Below are 23458 nucleotides of genomic sequence, written 5' to 3' on the forward strand. Positions count from 1 at the left end.
CGAGGCTCCATTAGCCTGGGGTGGAGAGGTTGGGGCCAGGATATTCCGTAAATGTATCCAAGCTTCCCGGACGCCCGGGATTGATTAAACCCATCCCTGGTCTTCCCAGAATCTTCACCCAAACAAACTCCCTTAAAGCTAGAGATGGATTGGCAGGGGGATGGGGAGTGATCAGCTGAAAACCCGTGATGACCACAGACGGCTATGTGTGCCCGGGGAGCTGCCTCCGGCTCCTGGGTCTCAGCGACAGCCCCCTAGCCCAGCGGCTCACTGCCTGGGGGCCTCGGAGGCTCTGCCGCTTTTTGGACATGGGGAGACTGCTTCCTGGTGCCCTGGTTCTCTTGCCCCTCCCGCTGCATCAGTACATGCCAGGCCTAGTATGTCCTTGAGGCTGGAGGGCCAGATGGGGAGCTGGCAGTCCCTCTCATCTAGGGGCTGAGGCTCCTTTAATTTGCATACCTTAAAAGGCTTGCAGGAGCCAGGGACTGTGTTCTTATCTCCTGTGCGCTGGACCGGCCTTATTTATAGCCCAGCTGGCTGGCCGCTGCCTGCACATTGGGGCGAACCCACAGGCGGGTGGCCCCCAGCTGTTGTCACCCACCCTGGTCAGGCTGGAAGGCAGAAACAAGACAGGTAAGGTGCCCAGTTCTCTCCTCTGTCCCCTCCCTCACAATCCTTCCTCCGTGGAAGCACAGCCTACACCCTAGCAGTGCAAGGGTGTGTCCCAACCCGGGGAGGGAGCTTGCTGGCCCTGTGGACTGCAGACCCCAAGCAGGGACCCCAAGGATAGGGAGGGGGAGCTGGCTCCCCTGCAGCAAAGCTCCAGCTGTTCCCAGAGCCACAGGAGGGACCCACAGAGAACATGAGAGCACCACTGTGCCTCTTGCATCTTACTGTCTCTCAGTGAGAATCAGGAATTTGCACTGAGTTTTGAACACCAGAAATCTAAAAAAAAAGTGGGGGGGAGTGGGAGGAAGAAAAAGAAAAAAAATTATTAAATCAACATTGAAAGGGGGAAAAACTACAGTGCCCTCGAGCCGTTTCTCCCTGACAGTATTTCTGGATGGCCTGGGGTAGAAAGGTCAGTTACTGATGAGTCTGATTATGCTGGGGAAGGGTGTGTATGCAAGATGACTGGTTACGGCTGATGGTTCAAAATTACAGATCACTGTGGTATGCTTTCAGAAGGAAATACATTAATAACTTACTAATTTCTAGAGTGGGATACAGGCAAAAGGCATAGTACTTCAGTTCAGTTAAGTCGCTCAGTCGTGTCCGACTCTTTGCGACCCCATGAATTGCAGCATGCCAGGCCTCCCTGTCCATCACCAACTCCCGGAGTTCACTCAGACTCACATCCATTGAGTCAGTGATGCCATCCAGCCATCTCATCCTCGGTCGTCCCCTTCTCCTCCTGCCCCTAATCCCTCCCAGCATTAGAGTCTTTTCCAATGAGTCAACTCTTCGCATCAGGTGGCCAAAGTATTGGAGTTTCAGCTTTAACATCATTCCTTCCAAAGAACACCCAGGGCTGATCTCCTTTAGGATGGACTGGTTGAATCTCCTTGCAGTCCAAGGGACTCTCAAGAGTCTTCTCCAACACCACGGTTCAAAAACATCATAGTACTTAGTGATGCTCTAATGTTCAGGCCAACTGTGGGATAATGTTAATACTGATAGAATGGCACATACCTGATAAAAGTTATAACAGGTATAAACATCCTCTAGCCAGACCCTGAGCAGGGCATTTGATCAAGCCCAACCTAAGAAGAAAAAGAACTGGGCTCAGTTATTTAAAAATAATTCTGAGGTCAAAAGAGAAATGGATATCTGTGTTATTGGGCTAATGCTACTTTATCTCATGTGAAAAGTGAAAGTGTTAGTCACTCAGTCATGCCCTACTCTACGCGACCCCATGGTCTGTAGCCCACCAGGCTCCTCTGTCCATGGGATTTCCCAGGCAAGAATACTGGAGTGGGTTGCCATTTTCCTCTCCAGGGGATCTTCCCAACCCAGGGATCAAACCCTGTACTGCAGGCAGATTCTTTTAGAGTTGTTTGTTTCTTGAGGAATGCTAGAGTCTTGGGTTTATAACAACAAGATGAGTTGTAATAAAGTCGATTATATTTTGGGATCCATTCTATCATAAAAAATCTTTTGTTTTTAATGGAGTCACCAACTAATCAACTCAAATGATTGCACTGTGGAGCCCCTTTTTTAATATTAAGAAACACTAATGTCACACTCTCATGCAAAGCTGAGTACTTTGCCATAAAGTGTACCATGCCCGCTCACTCCTATCTCACCTGTCTTTGAGAACATTTTGAAAATTTGAATTTTGGCATCCTGTTAGTGTTTCTGATGACCTGGGGTCCCTGAGGCTGGGCCACACATTTCTCTCTGCTTCCTTCAGCTCCACACAGGCACCTACATGCTTCCTGTTGTTGTTCAGTTGCTAAGTCATGTCTGACTCTGTGACCTTACCGACTGTAGCAGGCTAGGCTCTTCTGTTTCCCACTCTTCCCTGGAGTTTGTTCAAATTCATCCATTGAGTCCGTGATGCTATCTAACCATTTAATCCTCTGTCACCCCCTTTCCCTCTTGCCCTCAATCTTTCCCAGCATCAGAATCTTTTCCAATGAATTGGCTCTTTGCATCAGGTGGACAAAGCACTGGAGCTTCAGCATCAGTCCTTCCAGTGAATATTCAAGGTTGATTTCCTTTAGGATCAACTGGTTTGATCTCCCTGCTATCCAAGGGACTCTCAAGAGTACCTAAAATACTCCTGTGTGTGTGCATGCATGCTAAGTCACTTCAGTCATGTCCAGCTCTTTGCAATCCTATGGACTGTAGCCCGCCAGGCTCTTCTGTCCATGGGATTCTGCAGGCAAGAACACTGGAGTGGGTTGCCATACCCTCTTCCAGGGGATCTTCCCAGCCAAGGGATCGAGCCCATGTCTCCCGTGGCTCCTGCCTTGCACACCGATTCTTTACCATTGAGCCCCCTGGGAAGCCCAAAACACTCCTCAGCTCTGTTCAGTTCAGTCGCTCAGTTGTGTCCAACTCTTTTCAACCCCATGAATCACAGCACGCCAGGCCTCCCTGTCCATCACCAACTCCCGGAGCTCACCCAAACTCATGTCCATCGAGTCGGTGATGCCATCCAGCCATCTCATCCTCGGTCGTCCCCTTCTCCTCCTGCCCCCAATCCCTCCCAGCATCAGAGTCTTTTCCAATGAGTCAACTCTTCGCATCAGGTGGCCAAAGTATTGGAGTTTCAGGTTCAGCATCAGTCCTTCCAATGAACACCCAGGACTGATCTCCTTTAGGATGGACTGGTTGGATCTCCTTGCAGTCCAAGGGACTCTCAAGAGTCTTCTCCAACACCACACTTCAAAAGCATCAATTCTTCAGCGCTCAGCCTTCTTCACAGTCCAACTCTCCTACTGGTCCCTAACACACCCCATGTTTAAAGATAGATGTCCAAAATGCACTGATTTTAAATTCTCTTCTCCTCGTTGGAAAAGACCCTGATGCTGGGAAAGCTTGAGGGCAGGAGAAGAAGGGGGTGACAGAGGATGAGATGATTGGATGGAATCACTGACCCAATGGACATGAGTTTGAGCAAACTCCAAGGGATAGTGAAGGACAGGGGAGCCCGGTGTGCTGCGATCCATGGAGTCACAAAGAGTAGGACATGACTGAGCAGCTGAGCAACAACAACGAAGGCTTGGAGACAGATTTCTTTTCTCCTGAATCTTTACCGATTCAAGTGAGACCCTGTCAAACATCCCCCTCTCTGTACAGGGCTTTGCGCTGTCCTTCAGGCAGGAGCTGAGGAAATGCTTTCCCTCCTGGTCAGCTCTACAAATGAGAGTCTTCATGGAAAAGGGAAAAGGCAACCAAAAAAACACAAAACAAACCACAGCAACCTGTGCCATTTCCCCAAGAAGGAAGGGCTGTGTGGGTAGAGCTCTGGGGGAAGCGAGACCCCACCCTTCCCCTGCAGCGTCTCCCTCCCCACTGCATAATTCACTTTCCTTCTATGCCCCCAAATAAGTTAAAACACACAGCCTGAAGACCCGGCTCCTTAGGCCTTGTTTCAGGGTCTCTGCAGCTGTGCTGGGCTTCCAGCCTCTTCCTGTAATTTGGGCGGAAGGGCTTGGGGCGCGGTGCAGGGGTGGGGATTGTGCTCATGGGTTACCCCCACATCAAAGACTGCCTTTTGTGTGACTGCTGGCCAAGGGAAGGGAGAAGAGGGAGTGCAGAGCTGAAGGGAGCAAGCCATCTGGGAGGAGAGAGAAACACACTGCCCAGGTATTTTATTTATTAATTTTTCTTTTTTTTTTCCAAGGTGTTTTAATAGACGTGCTGTTCTCGTTCTTGGCCTTGTGTTTCTCATTCTGATTTTGGTTACTCTTGCCTTGAGTCATGGAGCTCTGTTTCTTGGTTTAGGTGACTTACACGCGATGGCTTTTCCTTTTTTATGACTTCATTCATTTTTGGCTCTTCTCGGTCTTCGTTGCTGCACAGGCATCTCTCTCACTGCGGTGAGCTGGGGCTACGTTTTGTTGTGTCGTGGACGTCTCATTGCGGTGACTTCTCTTGGTGCGGAGCACAGGCTCTAGGGCTCATGAGCTTCGGCAACTGTGGCTCCCGGGCTCTAGAGCACAGGCTTAGTCGTTGGGGTGCTTGGGCTTAGTTGCTCCACGGCGTTCCTTCCCAGACCAGGGATCACACCCGTGTCTCCTGCGTTGGCAGGCAGATTCTTTACCACCGCGGAAACTTTGCGACTGGTTTTCTATCTCAGAAATGAATGCTGACTTTTTCAGGGTGGGGCTGGGGATGGTGGTAAGTGACCAAGACAGAGAGTGCGTCACCTTTCAGAAGGCAGGGAATTCCCTCTCCCTCTTCCTGATGGAACTAGAGAATGTCTATTTCCAAAACCCAGGGGACTTTGACCAATACAGATGGTAGAACACAGCATCCACAGTGGAAGAGCCGATGGTGGGACGGTGGGGCCCTTCTGCTAGAGAGGAAGCAGCCTTCTCCCCGGAGGCGCAGGCCATGGGAACAAGCAGCCCCCCACTGCAGGAATATGGTGGGCACACTCCAAGGCTCAGCAAGCACTTCCCCTCTTCTCCTCTAAAGTGCAGACAGTTATGCTTGTCAAGTGTCATGAAATATGCTTTTGAGATCTTCGAGTGGCTTCTGAATAGCTGACAGTTGAGCTCCTGTGTCCAGTCTTCAATGAGCTGCCCCATGACTTGTGTTGGAGCGCTATTGCTCTTCTGGGCTTTCCTAGCTTCCAGATCTCAGGAACCACCTGAAAAGTGAAAGTGTCAGTCACTCAGTCATGTCCGTGCAACCCCATGAACTGTAGCCTGCCACACTCCTCTGTCCATGGTATTCTCCAGGCAAGAATACTGTGGTGGGTTGTTGTTTCCTACTCCAGGGGATCTTCCTGACCCAGAGGCTGAATCTGAGTCTCCTATATGGAAGGCTGAGTCTTTACTGTCTGAGCCACCAAGGAAGCCCAGTTCTGGGAACTGCCTAGTTCTGTGGCAAAATATAGACAAGTCTTTACTCCTCTGGGGGTGAAGATCAGAGAAAGGGAGGGAAGAGGGGCCCAGGGACACCACTGCCTGGATCTGGCCCATCTGAACTACAGGTAAAGGGCAAGAAGTGACAGAGAAAAATTAAAGCCCTGCTACGGAAGACCTCACCATAGTTCGCTAGCCACCTGGGGAACACAGTGTCTGCTGAATAGAGAAGTCACACGAAAAACAGTCAGACTGCAGATATTGTGGTATCTTGATCAATGCAACCCATAGAATAACTGATCCAGACAATTATTGTCTCAATCAGTCGTCAAATAAAGAGGACACAAGAATCACCCTCAAGACATAATTTGATGGCCATCTTAAAGTGCAGACCATATTTAATTTCACTGAGATTTCTTTCATCTGGGGCATTCTGTTGTCAGAGATAAGTCACATCTGTTTGGGCAAAAGGAAATAGGTAGAAATTTTATTTTAATAGTCTTGATGCTTTTAAGTGGCTGTGGACTCGTGTCTAATCTAGAGCTATCATCCTGTAATGAAAAGGTGAATCAAAACATGAGGAGACTGAGAAAAAACATAGTCTGTGGCCCGGGGTTCACGTCTCGGTTTTGCTTCCTCCATGCTCTATCTTCTCTGAGAAGCTGCACTGGCCACATACGCCGGCCCCAGCCATTCCCACGTGTGTCCGCACGTGACCTTCATCTCCGCATCCACCTTAGCACCAACTTGGGAAAGCAGGGAATTCGTTATAGTTTGTTATTCTCACCAGGGATGTGCGTGCTCATCATTGTGCTGTGTTGTTACTCAATCATGTCCACTCTGCGACCCAACGGACTGTAGCCCAGCAGGCTCCTCTGTCCATGGGGTTTCCCAGGCAAGAATACTGGAGTGGGTTGCCATTTCCTCATGCAGGGGATCTTCTGACCCAGAGACTGAACCTGTGTCTCCCGCATCTCCTGCATTGGCAGGTGGATTTTTTACCATTGAGCCACAGGGGAAATTCAGAAGTAAAAATTTATGTTGACAAGTACCTGAGATGGCTATGCAACAGCTCCCTTTTCCAACGATATATCTGTGTGAAGCTGCGCTATACTTTGACTGTAAACACATCTCTCAAAAAATGAAATGTAAAAACAGGTATGAGACCCCCCCAGCCATCCAGCTATCTTCTACTAAGACTAATATATGAAAGAGATTTGCAAAATACTTTTTTTTTTTTTTTTGGCTATACAGTAGGTCCTTCTTGGCTATTTTATTTTTTTAACTTTTTATTTTATAATGGCTATAGCTGATTAACAATATCATGATAGTTTCATATGCACAGCAAAGGGACTCAACCATACATATTCATGTATCTATTCTTCCCCCAAACTCCCCTCCCATCCCGGCTGCCACATAACACTGAGCAGAGTTCCCTGTGCTGTAAAGTAGGACTTGCGGGTTATTCATTTTAAATACAGCTGTGTGTACATGCATCGCAAACTCCCTAACTATGCCTCCTCCCCATCTGGAAAGTGAAGTCTTACCATCGGACCACCAGAGAAGTCCCTTTGTAATTTTTAAATGAATTAACTTTTTGTTCCTCCATTTTAATTTTTAATGTAGTAAAAAAAAAGAAAAGAAAAAGCTATAGGACTAACTCACAGAAACAAAAAATCTCCCTTGGGATCCTGAATAATATTAGAGTGAGTGAAGGGGTTCTGAGAACAAAGGTTGAGGATAACTGGCTTAATTAAACTTGAAATTGATTAAATATGATTGCACACATGGAGTTTCAGCTCCCTTAATGTCCCTCACTTACCCCATCCTGTGAAGCACTTTGTCAGAAGCACATGTTTGGGCTTAAATAATCTAGACAACGGGACTGTACAGGATGTATCCTTATTGCCAGTGACCCCTGCTGCTTCACTTGGGTGAAGACCACAGAGGAATCCTTCAGGGGAGCTGGAATCTCTTGTGCCTCTACGGAATTTGCTTCGGTGACTATTTTTTGTTGTTGTGCTCTATTTTAGGAACAAAAGCTCATCAACCTTATTTTCCCAACACAGACTAATGTGGTTTTTACAGACAGTTTTTGTTCTTGCAAACAGATTATTCCACTGCCTATTGTGGAATCACTTTCTTTGTCTCTCTCTTTAAAAAAAATTAATAATTTTATTTATTTTTGGCTGTGCTGGGCCTTCGCTGCTGCAAGAGCTTTTCTCTAGTTGCAGGGGTTGGGGGTACCCCAGTTGCAGCGACCAGGTTGTCTTTTGGTGGCTTCTCTTGTTGCAGAGCACAGCCTTTAAAGTATAGGCTCAATAGTTGTGGAGCACGGGCTTAGTTGCCCCATGGTATGTGGGATCTTCCCAGATCGGGGATCAAACCTCTGTCTCCTGCATTGGCAGGTGGATTCTTTACCACTGAGTCACCAGGGAATCCTTCTTTCTCTCTTTAAACACATTAATAAATTTTATTCTTTAAAGACTATTTCAATTGTCTTTGGGCTCTTCCCTGGTAGCTCAGACGGTAAAGCATCTGCTTACAATGCGGGAGACCTGGGATCGATCCCTGGGATGGGAGGATCCCCTGGAGAAGGAAATGGCAAACCACTCCAGAACTCTTGCCTGGAAAACCCCATGGACAGAGGAGCCTGATAGGCCACAGTCCATGAGGTCGCAAAGAGTCAGACATGACTGAGCAACTTCACTTTCACTTTGCTCTGATAACAGGAATTTTAATTCTATTTTATTGAGTAGATATCAATGAACATGGTTGCAAAATTCAAAAGGTACAAAAGGAGGAATACAGTAAATCCCCTGCAACAAATGAGGTCTAAGAGTGCGTTTGTAAGTTCAAATTGCTCCTTAAGTCTGAAGAAGTTAGCCTAGGTACCCAGTTAACAAAATCTGCTACAAAATACTGTACTGTAATAGATTCATAATACTTTTCATACAAATAATACATTAAAAAGCAAGCACAAAAAATAAGGGAAGCATCTTTAATCTTATAGTCCAATACCTCTAAAAAAACAGTAGTACCAGTTACATCACTGCTGCCTCTACACTTGTTTCTGGACATCCTGGGCTTGAAATGAAGATGTCATACTATTGTACTCTATTTGCTGTTCAGTTGCTCAGTCGTGTCTGAGTCTTTGCAACCCCATGGACTACAGCACGCCAGGCTTCCCTGTCCTTCACCATCTCCCAGAGCTTGCTCAAACTCATATCCATTGAGTTGGTGATGCCATCCAACCATCTCATTCCCTGTTGTCCCCTTCTCCTCCTGCCCTCAATCTTTCCCAGCATCAGAGTTTTTTCAAATGAGTCAGCTCTTCGCAGCAGGTGGCCAAAGTATTGGAGTTTCAGCTTCAACATCAGTCCTGCCAATGAACATTCAGGACTGATTTCCTTTAGGATGGACTGGTTGGATCTCATTGCTATCCAAGTGTCTATCAAGAGTCTTCTCCAACACCGCAGTTCAAAAGAATTAATTCTTCGGTGCTCCATACGTGACTATTGGAAAAACCGTAAATTTGACTAGACAGACTTTTGTCAGCAAAGTGATGTCACTGCTTTTTAATACGCTGTCTAGGTTTGTCATGGCATCCAGTCCCATTACTTCATGACAAATAGATGGGGAAACAGTGGAAATAGTGGCTCACTTTATTTTGGGGGGCTCCAAGATCACTGCAGATGGTGACTGCAGCCATGAAATTAAAAGACACTTACTCCTTGGAAGGAAAGTTATGACCAACGTAGGCAGCATATGAAAAAACAGAGATGTTACTTTGTCAAAAAAGGTCTGTCTAGTTAAAGCTATGTTTTTTCCAATAGTCATGTATGGATGTGAGAGGTGGACTATAAAGAAAGCTGAGCGCCGAAGAATTGATGCTTTTGAACTGTGGTGTCAGAGAAGACTCTTGAGAGTCCCTTGGACTGCAAGGAGATCCAACCCGTCCATTCTAAAGGAAATCAGTCGTGAATGTTCTTTGGAAGGACTGATGTTGAAGCTGAAATTCCAGTACTTTGGCCACCTGATGTGAAGGGCTGGCTCATTTGAAAAGACCCCGATGCTGGGAAAGATTGAGGGCAGAAGGAGAAGGTGACAACAGAGGATGAGATGGTTAGATGGCATCGCCAACTCAATGGGCATGAGTTTGGGTGGACTCCGGGAGTTGGTGATGGACAGGGAGGCCTGGCGTGCTGTGGTTCATGGGGTTGCAGAGAATCGGACACGACTGAGCAACTGAACTGAACTAAATTTGTCATAGCTTTTCTTCTGAGGAGCAAGAATCTTTTAATTTTATGGCTGCAGGCACGATCTGCAGTGATTTTGAAGCTCAAGAAAATAAAATCTGTCACTGTTTTCATTGTTTCCCCATGTATTTGCCATGAAGTGATGGGGCTGGATGCCATGATTTTAGCACAACCGCTTATAGAGGATGCACGCATGTAACAATGTACACCAGACGTGTGAACTAACTTATGTGACTGGACGTGTAAACACATATTCACATCTTTGAAAATTCTCAACTTGAAGGTTGTATGTGGGGGACTTGTAGTGAAAAGTGATTCCTCCCCCATCTCCAGGCTCAGTCTCCTCCGCAGAGGCAGCTGTGATCACCAGCTAGAGACTCATTTAACTTGGGAATGACCAGCCCTCTCTGATCTCAGCCTTGAGTGCTCACTGGTGTGTGTCTTGTGTGAGGCCATGTTGACACTGATATCTATAGACCCAAGTGGGCAACCCTCGCCCACAGGATAAAACTCCCTGAGGTTGCACTTGAGATTTCCACAGCCCGCCTGCACTCCCAGCCTCTTTCCTGGCTGTGTCACACTTGATGTGTCACGCTTGATGTGCCACGGGGACCTCGGTGCCCCATTTTTGTCAGCCAGCTGGCCACTTCGTGCCCAACTGTCAAGACTCAGAAACAATGATGTCTCCTCCAGAGGTCTTCCCAGGACCATGTCTCAGTCAGTCAGTCAGCATTCTCCAGAAATAAATCTCCAGGGATTTATTATTGGGGGGGAAAAAATGGCTCATGTGCTTATGAAGCCCTAGAAGTCCCCAGCCCCGAAGAGTGAATTGACAGATTACACCCCAAGAGAGCCTGTGTTTCAGGTCTAGTACAAAAGCAAGATGAATACTGATGCCCCAGCTTGAAAGGCATCACGCAAAAAGAATTGCCTCCTCCTCAGGGAAGAGGCAGCCTTTTTGCTCTCTGCAGACCTTCAGTCGGTCTGATGGTATCCAACAGTAGGATGGGATCTATCCCCCATAGGGAGGGCAAACTGATTAACTCTACAAGTTTCTATACTCATCGCATCCAAAACCCCCCAGAATAATGTTTAACTGAATATCTGGGCAGCCTGTGATCCCACCAACTTGACACATGAAATTAGTTGGGCTAAGGGCCTTTTGTATCCTCCTCACTTTCTATGAATGCACTTTTCTGTAATTTTTCTTAACCATCTTTGGTTGTAAGTGTACACTGTAGCAGTGTTAGAAATATTCACATTGTTGTACAACAAAGCTGCAGAACATTTTCTTCTTGCAAAACTGAAACCCTATAGTCATTAAACAGCTCCCTGTCCTCTTCTCTCCCCAACCCCCGACATCCACCAACTACTTCCTGCCTCTATAAATTTGAATATTGGAGATCCCTCCTATAAATAGAATCATTCAGCATTTGTCCTTTTGTGACTGGCTTATTTCACTGAGCATAATGTTCTTAAGATCTTCCCTAGTGGATCAGTGGTAAAGAATCCTCCTGTTAATGCAGGAGATGCAGGAGACACAGGTTCAATCCCTGGGTCGGGAAGATCCCCTGGAGGAGGAAATGGCAACCCACTCCAGTATTCTTGCCTGGGACATCCCATAAACAGAGGAGCCTGGCGGGCTGCACTCCATGGGGTCGCAGAGAGTCGGACAGGAGTGAGCGCACACGTCTGCACAGCAATGTCCTCAAGGGTCATCTGTGTTTTAGCTTTTGATGAATGGAATTCTCTTCCTTTTCAAGACTGCATAATCTTCTGCTGTTTGTATAGACCATATTTGGTTTATGTATTCATCTACTGGTGAATACTCAGAGGAGGAAATGGCAACCACTCCAGTATTCTTGCCTGGAGAATCCCATGGACAGAGTGGGATCCCATGGCTACAGTGCATGGGGTCAGCAAAGAGACACAGCTGAGCCACTGAGCACTGTGAATCTTTGAGTTGCTCCCATCTCTCGGCTGTTGGGAACTCTGCTGCTATAAACACGCAAGTGTTTCTTTAGACTCTGCTTTAGACTCTTTTGAATATATACCCAGGGGTGGGATACGCTTCCTGTATCTTAACCCAGATGGGATTGTATTGGGATTTCATCTCTACCTTGCTGGCACCCTCCCTTCCAGTTGCGCTGGACTTTGGGCTCTGGGAGCGATAGCCCAGGCTTTATTCATCTCAGTGGCTTGCTCAGGATGACTCACTCGGCAAACAACAAGTTCCTGCTCAATCACTTCCTCTTGCCTCCCCCCACCTTCAACCCAATGGCTCTGAGAAGGATGTCATCTGAGCTTTTAATATCGAAGCAGCGCCAAATTCCAGGACCCTTCACAAATTTTTGAACAATCGTTCACAAGCCGTACCAGGCAGGAGTCAGCTTGTCCTCTTGGCAGAGGAGAGAGCTGAGCTGCATTATCTGCTTATTGGAAAAGCACAGCGGGGCACTTCCAGGCAGCTCCGGACCCCGGGGGAGGCCAGACGGAACTGGAATGCTGCAGGTAGATCTTTCATCCCCTCTCTGCCTCCTCTTTCTGGGGCGAAGAGTCCTCCATAGGCACTTCAAAAATAGTATCACATGATTTACTAGCTTCCTAAATAGGTCTCTGTAAAAGCAGACCCAGTGCGAACTAACCTGGTTAGTCCTGAGCACAACTGTATTAACCATTTCGTTCAACAAAGATGTAAGTCACCATGAACTTGAGGCCACTCCAAGCTGGTAGAGGCCCTCTCTCTTTCCTCAGCTGCTCTCCCACTGGGCTTACAGTGTCCTGGCCTCACTTGGAAAGGCTGGAGCTGAGTGTGATGCTAAGATGTAGGGAGATTTGGGGTAACTTCAGCTTTGTCCTCGGATTGGTTTGTGATTATTCAGTCACTAAGTTGCGTCCGACTCTTTGTGACCCCAAGGACTGCAGCACACCAGGCTTCCCTGGTGTGATGCTCAAATATCTCCTGGAGTTTGCTCAAATTCATGCCTACTGAGTCAGTTAGACTATCTAACCATCTCGTCCTCAGAAACCACCCTGATTTCCAGACATCGCTTGTGAACAGTGGTCTTATTTGCCCTCAGAAATGAAGCAGCCATGGGACTTCCCTGGTGCTCAAGTGGCTAAGACTTCACCTTCCAGTGCAGGGGTTGCTGGTTCGATCCCTGGTCAGGGAGCTAGATCCCACGTCTCGAAGCAATATTGTAACAAACTCAATAAAGGCTTTAAAAATGCTCCACATTAAAAAAAAAAAAAGTCTTAAAAAAAAATGAAGCAGCTAAAGCAGCCCTCTCCCACTTCCCTAGTGGAAGCTTCCTTTCACTTGCTCTTGCTACCTTCCCACCTTCCTTCCCTCACGTCTGTCTGTCTGTCTTGCCAGCACTGTCCCTTCATGCATCCCTCACAGCAGGCCCCTGCAGCCCCTTCACTGGGTCCCAAAGCTTTTCCTGCCACTACATCCAGCTGCTTCCTGGCCCCACCAGGAGGGACCCCACAGTCACCCTGGCCACCACGGACTCCCACCCTTCCTCGGCTCCCCTGCATCCCCTTGACTGCAAGGCCCACCTCACACCGCCTCCCCTCCTGGAGTTTCAGGCAGAAAGGAATCCTCCCAGACCCTGAATCTGAATCCACACCCATCTCACCTTCCTCTGCCAAACAGGCATCACAACGGCCGTCAAAAATAAATAAATAAAAAAGAGCAAGAAAGAAAAGAAAACGTGTTGGACGGTGATGGGGAACCAGGGACGTCAAGTGGACATCCATTGACTCTGAGTGTTTCCTTCAACTGCTTGCGGCAGGTCCTGGGGACTCGAGGGACCCAATATCCATGTAGGGAACTAGATGTACCACCAAAAACAGGGAGGGAGATGGAGTTGAGCCCATGCAAGTTTAAAGAGGTCAGGGAGCCTGTGTATGGCAAGGCCACCTGCCAGGTGGAAAGAGAACTTCAACTGCTGAGGAGAAGGGGAAAGAGAGAGGAAGGAAGAAAGGAGGAAAAGAAGGAAGGAAGGAAGAGACAGAGGGAGGGAGGGAAGCACCTTGAATGCTAGGACAGTGAGATGAACGTTTGCACACCTGACAGTGACTTGCCCCTGGCCCATCCCTGCAGGAGGCGTGTGACCAATCCTGTGCGACTATAGGGTAATTGCTCAGCATCTAACTGGACAGAAGTTTCCAAAAATATTTATGCAGTAAGGTTGGACCAGAATTTTAAAAGAAGTTTTGGGGGACAAAGAGTCCCTTCAAGGAGAGGCTGAAGGTCAGATGTTTTAGAAAATCTTTTGCTGGTTTTTGAACAGTCTACTGTTGCAATGATGTAGAAAGAAGCCTGGCTGTTTCGGGAAGCCCTGCCATGGCTCTGAGGTCTGGAGTCAAAGCACTTTCTGAAAGAGGAGGAAAATAGTCCTTAACTTGTTTTATTTAGAAGAACAGAAATCAACTTAAAATACAATTCTTTGTTATATTCAAATTTGCATGGTGGTGAAGAACCACTCATGGGAGACACTACAGAAATCTTTCAATTATTGATTAGCCATGAAAATGAGTTGAAGAAAAACTAGATTAACCCTTTAAGGTAAGAAGTGAGTGGTACATTCTTTGTCTCAAGGTCAGATAGGGTTGAGGGTGTCTCTCGTTGTTCAGTCGCTCAGTCGTGTCTGACTCTTTGCAACCCCATGGATTGCAGCACGCCAGGCTTCCCTGTCCTTCACTATCTCCTGAAGTTTGCCCAAGTTCATGTGCATCGAGTTGGTGATGCCATCCTGCCATTGCATCATCTGTCGCCCCTTTCTCCTCCTGCCCTCAATCTTTCCCAGCATCAGGGTCTTTTCCAGTGAAGGTCTCTTGCCTGTGGTCATATAGACGTATCCTCCATCAGAGCTCCTGGCTTGGAGCCCTGCTCATGCCCACCCACCTCCACCCCCCAGGGCCTGGCACCAGGCTCTTCCTGGCTAGGCCACAGGTTTTCTGTTAATGACCCTGATCTAGACGGAAGTAGTACAAAAGAACTTTGGGATTTTAAAGTTGCAGTGTTGACTCATAAAGTTATTTCACAAAGAACAATTGTGATTTCAGTGTGGTTTAAAACTGACATTCTGAGAAACAAGTGAGGCATGAAGGGCCCCCTTGGCAGGGATGCCATAAAGGATCATCAGAGGCTGCAGGTAGAGTGCTTTGGGGGACCCTGACATGGTGCCTTTAAAACAGGGTTTTGCCAGGTTTGCACAGACCTGGGACATGTATATATCCTTTAAATAGATTTTAGACTTACAGACACATGGGAAAAAAAAAAATTGCTGTCAAGCAGAGAGGTAAATCAGGGCTTCCCAGGTGGGTAAAGATTCTGCCTACCAGTGCAGGAGGCATAAGAGACACGGGTTCAATCCCTGGGTTGGGAAGATCTCCTGGAGGAGGGCAGGCAGCCCAGTTCAGTATTCTTGCCTGGAGAATTCCATGGATAGAAGAGTCTGTGGTGGGTCCATAGAGTTGCAAACAGTCAGACATGACTGAATCAACGGAGCACAGCATGCAGAGAGGTGAATGGATCGCTCGAATCAGAGAAGAAATGATCCCAAAGGAAAAGAAAGAAGCAGAGTTCTTCTGGGCCTAGAGTACAAATAGGTTCATCCATCACAACCCAGCATTTCCTGCTCTGAGGCAGACCCAGAGGAGCCGTGGAACAAGGGCCTCCTCTCACTGGATGTTAAGCCTCAGACAGAGCTGTTCCTCCTGACTTAGCAAGGCTCCTGGGGACTTGTGTCAGCTGCTCAAACATTCAGGAACCAACCAACGATGCAAAGTTCGATCCTGGCACCGCCTGTGGATCCAAGTCAGACATGTCTGGGGGCTTTACGCAAGCAGTCCCCAACCTTTTTGGCATCAGGGACTGATTTCATGGAAGACAGTCTTGCTATGGACATCCAGGGTGAGGTTGGTGACCCCTGCTTTACATACTGACTGTTTAAGGGGAGTGTGAAGAAATGGGATGTGGAAACGCAAGCATCTTACTTTCTAGCCAGAGGGTGGTTAGGAAGGAGTAGGGGCAGTGTCTATCTTTTATGCCCACCTGTGCTGTATGCCAGCCCCATCCAGACTCTTTGAAACTCCCTGGACTGCAGCCCATCAGGCTCGTCTGTCCAGGAGATTTCCCAGGAAAGAATACTGGAGTGGGGTCCTCCAGGGGATCTTCCTGACCCAGGGATCGATCCCGAATCTCCTGCGTTGGCATGTGGATTCTTTACCAAGGAGCCACCTGGGAGAGCTGAGCTTTTTCTGACTGACTGCCAGGCACAGGAACAACATGGGTCCTTCAGGAGGGAGCTATGTGGGAGCACTGTAACCTGACCAGGTTCCTTCCATTTGCTCCACCAGCTCAGGGGCACTGGCAGTGTGCCACCCTGCCTGTGGAGCCAGGTCCCAGAGAGGGTTTCCTGTGATTTCAAGAAGAGGGAGCACCAGTGCCCTGAACGGCAGGCCACAGGCCCTGCCTCCTCAGTCTGCTCCCCTCCCCTCTCCTTCTTCCTCCCCACTCCTCCCTTCTCCCCTCCCCTCCCCTCTTGGGAGCATGACCAGCCTTTAGTTCTGAGACACTTACTCCCTGTCCAACCACGAGGCAATTACAGATGATTACCTCTGAATCAGGGGCAGATCATCCACGGGCTTCCTGCCCCGGGTTGCCGTGGGTGGAACCAACTGCCAGTGAGAAATATCTCTTTAATCTACTCTGAAGATCTCTGTTGAGATGGTGGTTTAGGGTGACTAACCCTCTCTTTCTGGTGGGGGTGAGGGTAGGGGTGCTGCAGAGGTCTGCAGTGGGCCCACTCTCTGGGAAGCTGGCCCTCCTCTAGGGGTCAGGAGGAGAGAGCTCAGCTTCAGCGTTTGCATCACCGAGACGCATCTGGAACTTCTTGCCTGTACGGGTTGCATCTTGTACTTCCTTCACAAGCCGTGCCTACAGGCCGAAGTGGTGCTTGCACCTGGATCCCAATCCCTGGGCCTGGTCTGTGATTAGTCGATGCTCCCCGCCCCCCATAGACGTCTCTGGTAAATTACTGAGTCCAGAGACAGGAGTCCTCGGTGAGTGTTTCACCTCAAAGCACGAGCAGTCGTCAGGATCACTGGAGGCTTGTTCAAACAGAACCCACCTGAGAAGTTTTCTTTCACAAGTTTCCAGTGACCCTAACGCTTCTGGTTCCAGATCACCCAGAGGACCACTGGCTGGGCTTCCCTGCTGGCTCAGCAATAGAGAGCCTGCTTTCCAATGCAGAAGACGCGGGTTTGATTCCTGGGTCAGGAAGACTCCCTGGAGAATCCGTGGACAGTGGAGGCTTGGCGGGCTGCAGTCTATGGGGTCGCAAAGAGTTAGACACGACTGAGCGACTTAACAACAGCCCCACAAAGCCTTCCCTCTCCTTCGCGTTCCTTGCTGTGCCTCCCAAAGCTCTGCAGTGTTGGCTGGGGCAGGACTTCAGGAGAAGCGAAATAAACCCGAGAAAAGCTGAATGACCCATCTGCATTGCCACAGAATCCCTCTCCCAGGAAAGGGAATTTCTTAATTTTGTCCTTCTATGCACTCGACTCAGATCTATAGCAGAGAATTGCTCTCTCAAAAAGACAGTCTTTTATCTTGAAAGCAGGATCTAAACTGTTGTCCTTCCTTCCAACAAGAATGAAGTCTGTTTCCTGATTTTTGTTTATGGAGATACAATTGACAAAAAACCTTATATTACTTTCAGCGTGATTTGACATTGGCATATATTGGAAAGTGATGACCACAGTAGGTTAACATCCCTTGCCTCACATTTTTCCTTGTAAACAGAACTTCTAAGCCTCTGTCTATAAGAACTTTTAAGTCCCTACATCTCTTGTGTGCACTGTGTTACTTTCAAGTATACCACACCGCGTTGTTAACCACGGTCACCGTGCTGTACGTCAGATCTCCAGGACTTATTTATCTCACACAGTAAGTCCCCTACATACAAACCTTCAAGTTATGAACTTCCGAAGGTGTGAACGTGCGTTCACAGTCCAGTCATGTAACTTGGCTTGCACGCCTGGCATATGTTGTCCTGCGCTTGCATCCTCTCAAGTGGTTGTGCTTTTGAGCACTTCGCTGTTTGGTACTGTACGGAGAAGGCAATGGCAGCCCACTCCAGTACTCCTGCCTGGAAAATCCCATGGACGGAGGAGCCTGGTGGGCTGCAGTCCATGGGGTCGCTGAGGTTCGGACATGACTGAGCGACTTCACTTTCACTTTTCACTTTCCTGCATTGGAGAAGGAAATGGCAACCCACTCCAGTGTTCTTGCCTGGAGTGTCCCAGGGACGGGGGAGCCTGGTGGGCTGCCGTCTATGGGTTGCACAGAGTCGGACACGACTGAAGTGACTTAGCAGAGAACAGTAGCACAGTGTCTTTATTTGAAGGCTGGGATGTCTGGAAGCAAGCGTCAAAGCCATGGTGATGCAGCTGGTACTACTGTGCTTTTCGAGGTACTAAACCATAAGATGAAAAATGCTTCTGTTTTGTGTTTTTCATGTATTATTTGTGTGGAGAGTATTACAAACCTACGACAGGACAGTACTCTATAGCCGATTATGTTCGTGGGTACCTAGGCTAACTTTGTTGGACTTAGAAACAAACTGGACGTATGAATGTGCTCTCAGAACGGAATTAGTTCATATGTTGGGAACTTCCTGTAACTGAAAAAAAAAAATGTACCATTTAACCACCTGCACTTTCCCTTCTTATCCTGGAGTCGTCTCTCCTTTATCCGTGGAGTAAAAGCTAGTGTTTACTGAGGGCCTACTATGTGCCAAGTGTGTGCTACTGGCAAGCGGTTCATGTGTCCGTGTCAAGGGATCTTCCCAACAGTTTTGCAGATAATATGTCATCGGTCTATGTTACACATGAGCAAACTGAGGGTTAGGGTTTTGTGCTTGCTTGGGGCTACAGAGCCGGTCACAGGTAGGACAGGGCTTCAAAGTGGGGTCTGATGCCAGTGGTCTGTTCTCTACAATATTCCATCGGCTATACTATGTACTAACAAATTACAAAATGGGCGATGTCACATATTACAATTCTTCTGTGATCCATCCATTAATTCAAGTTCTTTATTTAGTAAGCATCTACCCTGTGCCATGCGTTACAGTCAGGTCCTGGGAATACAGCTGGCCCCCTATCAAAGGGTTCAGCATCTGAAAATTCAACCAACCTCAGATGGTTAATACTTAAAAATAAATAAAGAAAATCTCAGAAAGCTCCCAAAAGTGAAACCTGGATTTGCCAGGCTGGTAACTAGTTACATGGCATTTACAGCTAGCTACATAGTCTTCGTATTATAAATAATCTTGTTGTTGTTACAGTTGCTAAGTCATGGCCAGCCCTTTGACAACCCATGGACTGCAGCACGCCAGGCTCCTCTGTCCGTGGGATTCTCCAGGCAAGAATACTGGAGCGGGTTACCATTTCCTTCTCCAGGGGATCTTCCCCACCCAGGGGGAAGAATGAACCTGTGTCTCCTGCATTGGCAGGTGGATTCTTTACCACTGAGCCACCTGGGAAGCCCTGTTAAGTAACCCAGGGATGATTTAAAGTATACAGGAGGATATAAGCATTTTATATAAGGAACCTGAGCATCCTTGGATTCTGGAGTCCTAAGGGATCTTGGAACCAATATCCTCCGACATGGATAAAACAACTGTACAATGATGTACTGCTCTAGCCGCGAGTTCCGGAAAACAAACTCACTCAGAAGGACAATGCAGATAGTGGAGTGCCGTCTATTACACTGGCGGGCCCAAGGCAGAGTCTCCTCTCAGCCAAGGACCCCGACCAGTTTTTGTGCAAACCTTATATACCTTAAGTGTACCTGCCCAAACCCACCTCCCCAAATTCCCTGAAACTAGTCTGAACAAAGGAAAAGAAAGATACAGTCAAAGTTAACCCATGATTCATATGCCTTAAGCCTAGGTAGTTAACAATGGACAGTTATCAATAGGCCTGTGGTCATACCCCAATAAGCATAATAGAATGTATGATTCTATTCGGTTCCACAGATAATTAGGCTATTCTTTTAGGCGACTGGAGAGTCTAGGTATGAGCCCTGGGGCTCTTCCTTCCGGGGGCTCTGGTTTTCCAGTTGGTATGTTGTTTCCATAGATACTGAGCATATAGCTCAAAGTCCACAGTCTGGCCCAAGAGGCAGTCCTGCTTTCAAGATAGAGCCTGTTCTGTCTGTTTCCTCTTTCAATGCAAGAGAGAATTTTACAAAATAGTTTCCCAGAATGCCTGGTGAGATTTTATTTTTTAGTAGTTTGTCCTCTGGTTCAAGTTGTTCAGAAAACTACCTCTATCATTAGGCCCAGAATGCATTCCTCCGTCTTCAATTTGTTTTCTGTCAAAACACGTCTGAGTTTCTAAAAACTCAGTTTGATAAATTTGTTTCCTATTTCTCCTAAAGAAGGAACATGCGTTGCTTTAACTTTTAAAATATTTTTAGGATTTCCCTGGTAGCCCACTGGTTAAGAGTCTGCCTTGCAAGGCAGGGGACACAGGTTTGATCCCTGGTCCCGGAAGAATCCACATGCTGAGAGGCAACTAAGCCTGTGTGCCACAACTAAAGCCCAATGCAGTCAAATAAATAAAATATTCTTATTTTTGAAGGAACAATACATTTATAGGGCTGAAATTTTTAAGAAAACAAAGGATGCATACTAAACATATCTCTTCTCCTGACCCTCAACCCCTCCAAATCTCCCCAGAACAATCATTATTATAAACGTATATACTGTCTCTCCCTTCTTTCCTTATCAGCACAAGTGGTTGGTTACTACCGTGCATGCTAAGTCGCCTCAGTCATGTCCCACTCTTTGTGACCCTATGCATGGTAGCCCGCCAGGCTCCTCTGTCCATGGGATTCTCCAGGCAAGAATACTGGAGTGGGTTGCCATGCCCTCCTCCAGGGGGTCTTCTCCACCCAGGGAACGAATGCTTGTCTCTCTGTCTCCTACTTTGGTAGAGCGGGTTCTTTACCACTAGCGCCTCCTGGGAAGCCCTTTACAAAGTGCCAATTCAGTAAATAGTTACCTTGTTCTTCTTCACAGCTGCATATAGAAACAATTCTAAAAGGAACCATGTGATATTGAATTAGGCCCTGTTGGTGAACCTATTACATGGTCTAGTATTTTGCTATGACAAACAGTTCTACGCTGACTGCTCTTGTATGTATGTGAACTTACACATGAGCAAGTCCACCTATAAGATAATTTACTTTTAGGGGAAATGCTAGGTTAAGGGCAAATGATATGTGCATTTGTAATTAAACTTTTTTATTACTGAATATTTCAAGCATTCAGTAAGCAAAGAGACAAGCACAATGGACTTCTATACACACTCCACCACTTTTCAATGGTTATCATTAATCTACAGCTGATACTATTTCATACATACTATATATATATATATATATATATATATACACATATATATATATATATATATAGGTAGGTCCTACTTATCCCCCTCATCCCAAATTATTCTGAAACAACACTGACACAGTATTTTCTCCATGGGTAAATATTTCTGAAAAGTAAGGGCTTAAAAAATGTGTGTAATTTCACCAGCATATCTAAAATAAATTAATATTTTTTTATTAATGTCATCATTTGTTAGTATCACATTTCCCCAGATTGTCTCATGAAAAATTATTTTTTCAACAGCTTGTTCTTTGATTCAGAATCTCAATAAGTTTCAACCATTTACTGCAGTTGGTTTTTTTTTTAATTTATTGGTTTTCTCCTCCACTTCTCTCCTTTCTTTCTTTCTTCTTTTTTCTTCTTCGTCCTGAGTGATATTACTGTAGAAACTGAGTGACTTTGCTTCCAGAGGCTGGATTTTGCTGGTTACATCCCCATAGGGACATTTAATATGCTCCTCTATCCTTTAGGTCAAAGGAAAAATGCAAAATTAAACTGTAGAATTTCTTAAAATAATCAAGAAAAAACATATCCGAATCTGTGTGGCATAACTAGTTATTAAGAGAAAACATAGAGAGCTAAATATCTATATCAATCAAAAAGGAAATTAAAATAAATGAATTAAATATTCAACTTAGAAAGCTGAAAAATATAGCAATAAAAAAATTAAGTAAGCAAAAAAACAGCAGAAAGAAGATAAATACAGAAATTAATGTTTTATTATTTTTTTCAACTTGCTGAAAAGATTTAGGATCATCATTCCAGACCTAGGTGGTCATTTTGTGGTTTACAACTAAATAGACAACAAATGGTACCTCCCTGGTGGCTCAGGGGTAAATAATCCGCCTGCCAATACAGGAGATAGGGGTTAGATCCCCAGGTTGGGAAGATACCCTGGCGAAAAAAATGGCCACCCACTCCAGTATTCTTGCCAGAAGAATCCCATGGACAAAGGAGCCTGGTGGGCTACAGTCCATGGGGTCACAAAGAGTGGGACACTAAGAGACTAAACCACCACACCTAACAACATAACCTAGGTTAACTGTCAGAGGGAAAAGGCTTTTATACCCAGTTTGCTCTGGATTTCAAGATGAGGCCTGCTTTGACTGTTAGTGAGAAATCAGGTCCGGAGCCCTCACTTAGGTTCTTGGTGAAAAACTTCAAGGATCAGGGAGGACGCAGGGAAGGGAGTCCTGAGGGGTCAGGTCTGAGGGGCGGAGGGCATCTCCTCCCCTGTTGGATACAGGGCTTTGCCTTCCTCAGGCTCCAGGTCAGATCACCACTGCCAGAATCATTCATTGCTAGGGAGGCGTTTAGCAAACCCCTCTGAGAGAAATGTCTTTACCCTCAAGCAGGAGTGTTAGCCCTTACCTTAAAGGGGCGAGGGTCCAATGAGATGCCCTGTAGAGCTACATCTCAGTAGGTGACAGCTAACAGGATGGCGCTGGGGTTCTGTGATTCTACGATGGGGACCCGCTGACACACCAGGGGACACAGAGCATCGAACAGGAGAAATCAACCAGACTGCTTCCCTTCTCCGAGGCCCACTCCTGCTGAACGCGGCGCGTCCACCCCCGGGCCTTCTGCGCTGCCTCGGCCTCCATCCGCCCACCTTGCAGCCCGGCTGCGCGCTAGGACAATTCCAGCCCCGCGCGCCCGGTCCTGGCCGGGCTGCTGTGCGCTCTCGCCCGCAGGCCGTGCCGCTGAGCCCCCAGGCCGGGCTCTGGGGTCTGGGGTCCAGTGGGGGAGGCTCTTTCTCCAGCTCAACTGGGTTTCCCTGCCCCGGAGGGAACACAGAACATCGAAAGGGCGCTCCTCCGGCCTGGAGCGCGGGGACTGGTCCTTCCCGTCCCCTCCCCCGCGGGACAAAGACCCGGCCTGCCCCATTCTTCCTGCCGTCGGCCGGCTTACTTGGCACAGGAGCCGCGGGGACCGAGTAGAGACCCCACCCCCCACCGCGCTCCCCGGCGCGCCTCCAGCTGCTGCAGACCCGGTAAGTGGGCGCCCCTCCACCGCCGCCCCGCACCTTCCCGGCGGGGTCGCCGCGCGCCTGGGACCCGGCGGCAGCCCTGGAACCCGCGCCCGCGACGCCCGGGGACGCAGGAAACGCCCGCGGCAGACAAAGGGCCGGGGTCCCCAGCGCCGCCCTGAGCCCGGGGGCGCCCGCCCGCCTGGCCCGCGCCGC

The 23458-nt window shown here is 47.6% G+C and overlaps 1 protein-coding gene and 1 long non-coding RNA gene across 7 annotated transcripts in view; one reads left to right on the forward strand and one right to left on the reverse strand.

Annotated features, from left to right (window-relative positions):
• Positions 1–552: 552 nt before the first annotated feature.
• Positions 553–23458, forward strand: part of FHL2 (four and a half LIM domains 2) — a 47383-nt gene continuing 24477 nt past the window's right edge. For 3 of the 6 annotated variants that reach the window (XM_060412362.1, XM_060412360.1, XM_004006115.4), the window contains exon 1: positions 553–633. The gene's annotated coding sequence lies outside the window, so the exon portion shown is untranslated. Of the gene's footprint in view, positions 4318–12067; positions 12314–22911; positions 23267–23458 lie in introns of those variants that run through there. The other 3 variants (XM_027967029.3, XM_027967031.2, XM_015094477.3) reach the window with 3 other exon arrangements.
• LOC114113953 (uncharacterized) lies at positions 21425–22828 on the reverse strand. Its single transcript, XR_003588744.3, has 2 exons — positions 22645–22828; positions 21425–21737 (listed from the first exon to the last, which is right to left on the reverse strand). It is a non-coding gene; the product is annotated as an uncharacterized LOC114113953 (long non-coding RNA).

The sequence above is a fragment of the Ovis aries genome, chromosome 3, assembly GCF_016772045.2.
Source record: "Ovis aries strain OAR_USU_Benz2616 breed Rambouillet chromosome 3, ARS-UI_Ramb_v3.0, whole genome shotgun sequence".
In the NCBI taxonomy this organism is placed as follows: domain Eukaryota; kingdom Metazoa; phylum Chordata; class Mammalia; order Artiodactyla; family Bovidae; genus Ovis; species Ovis aries.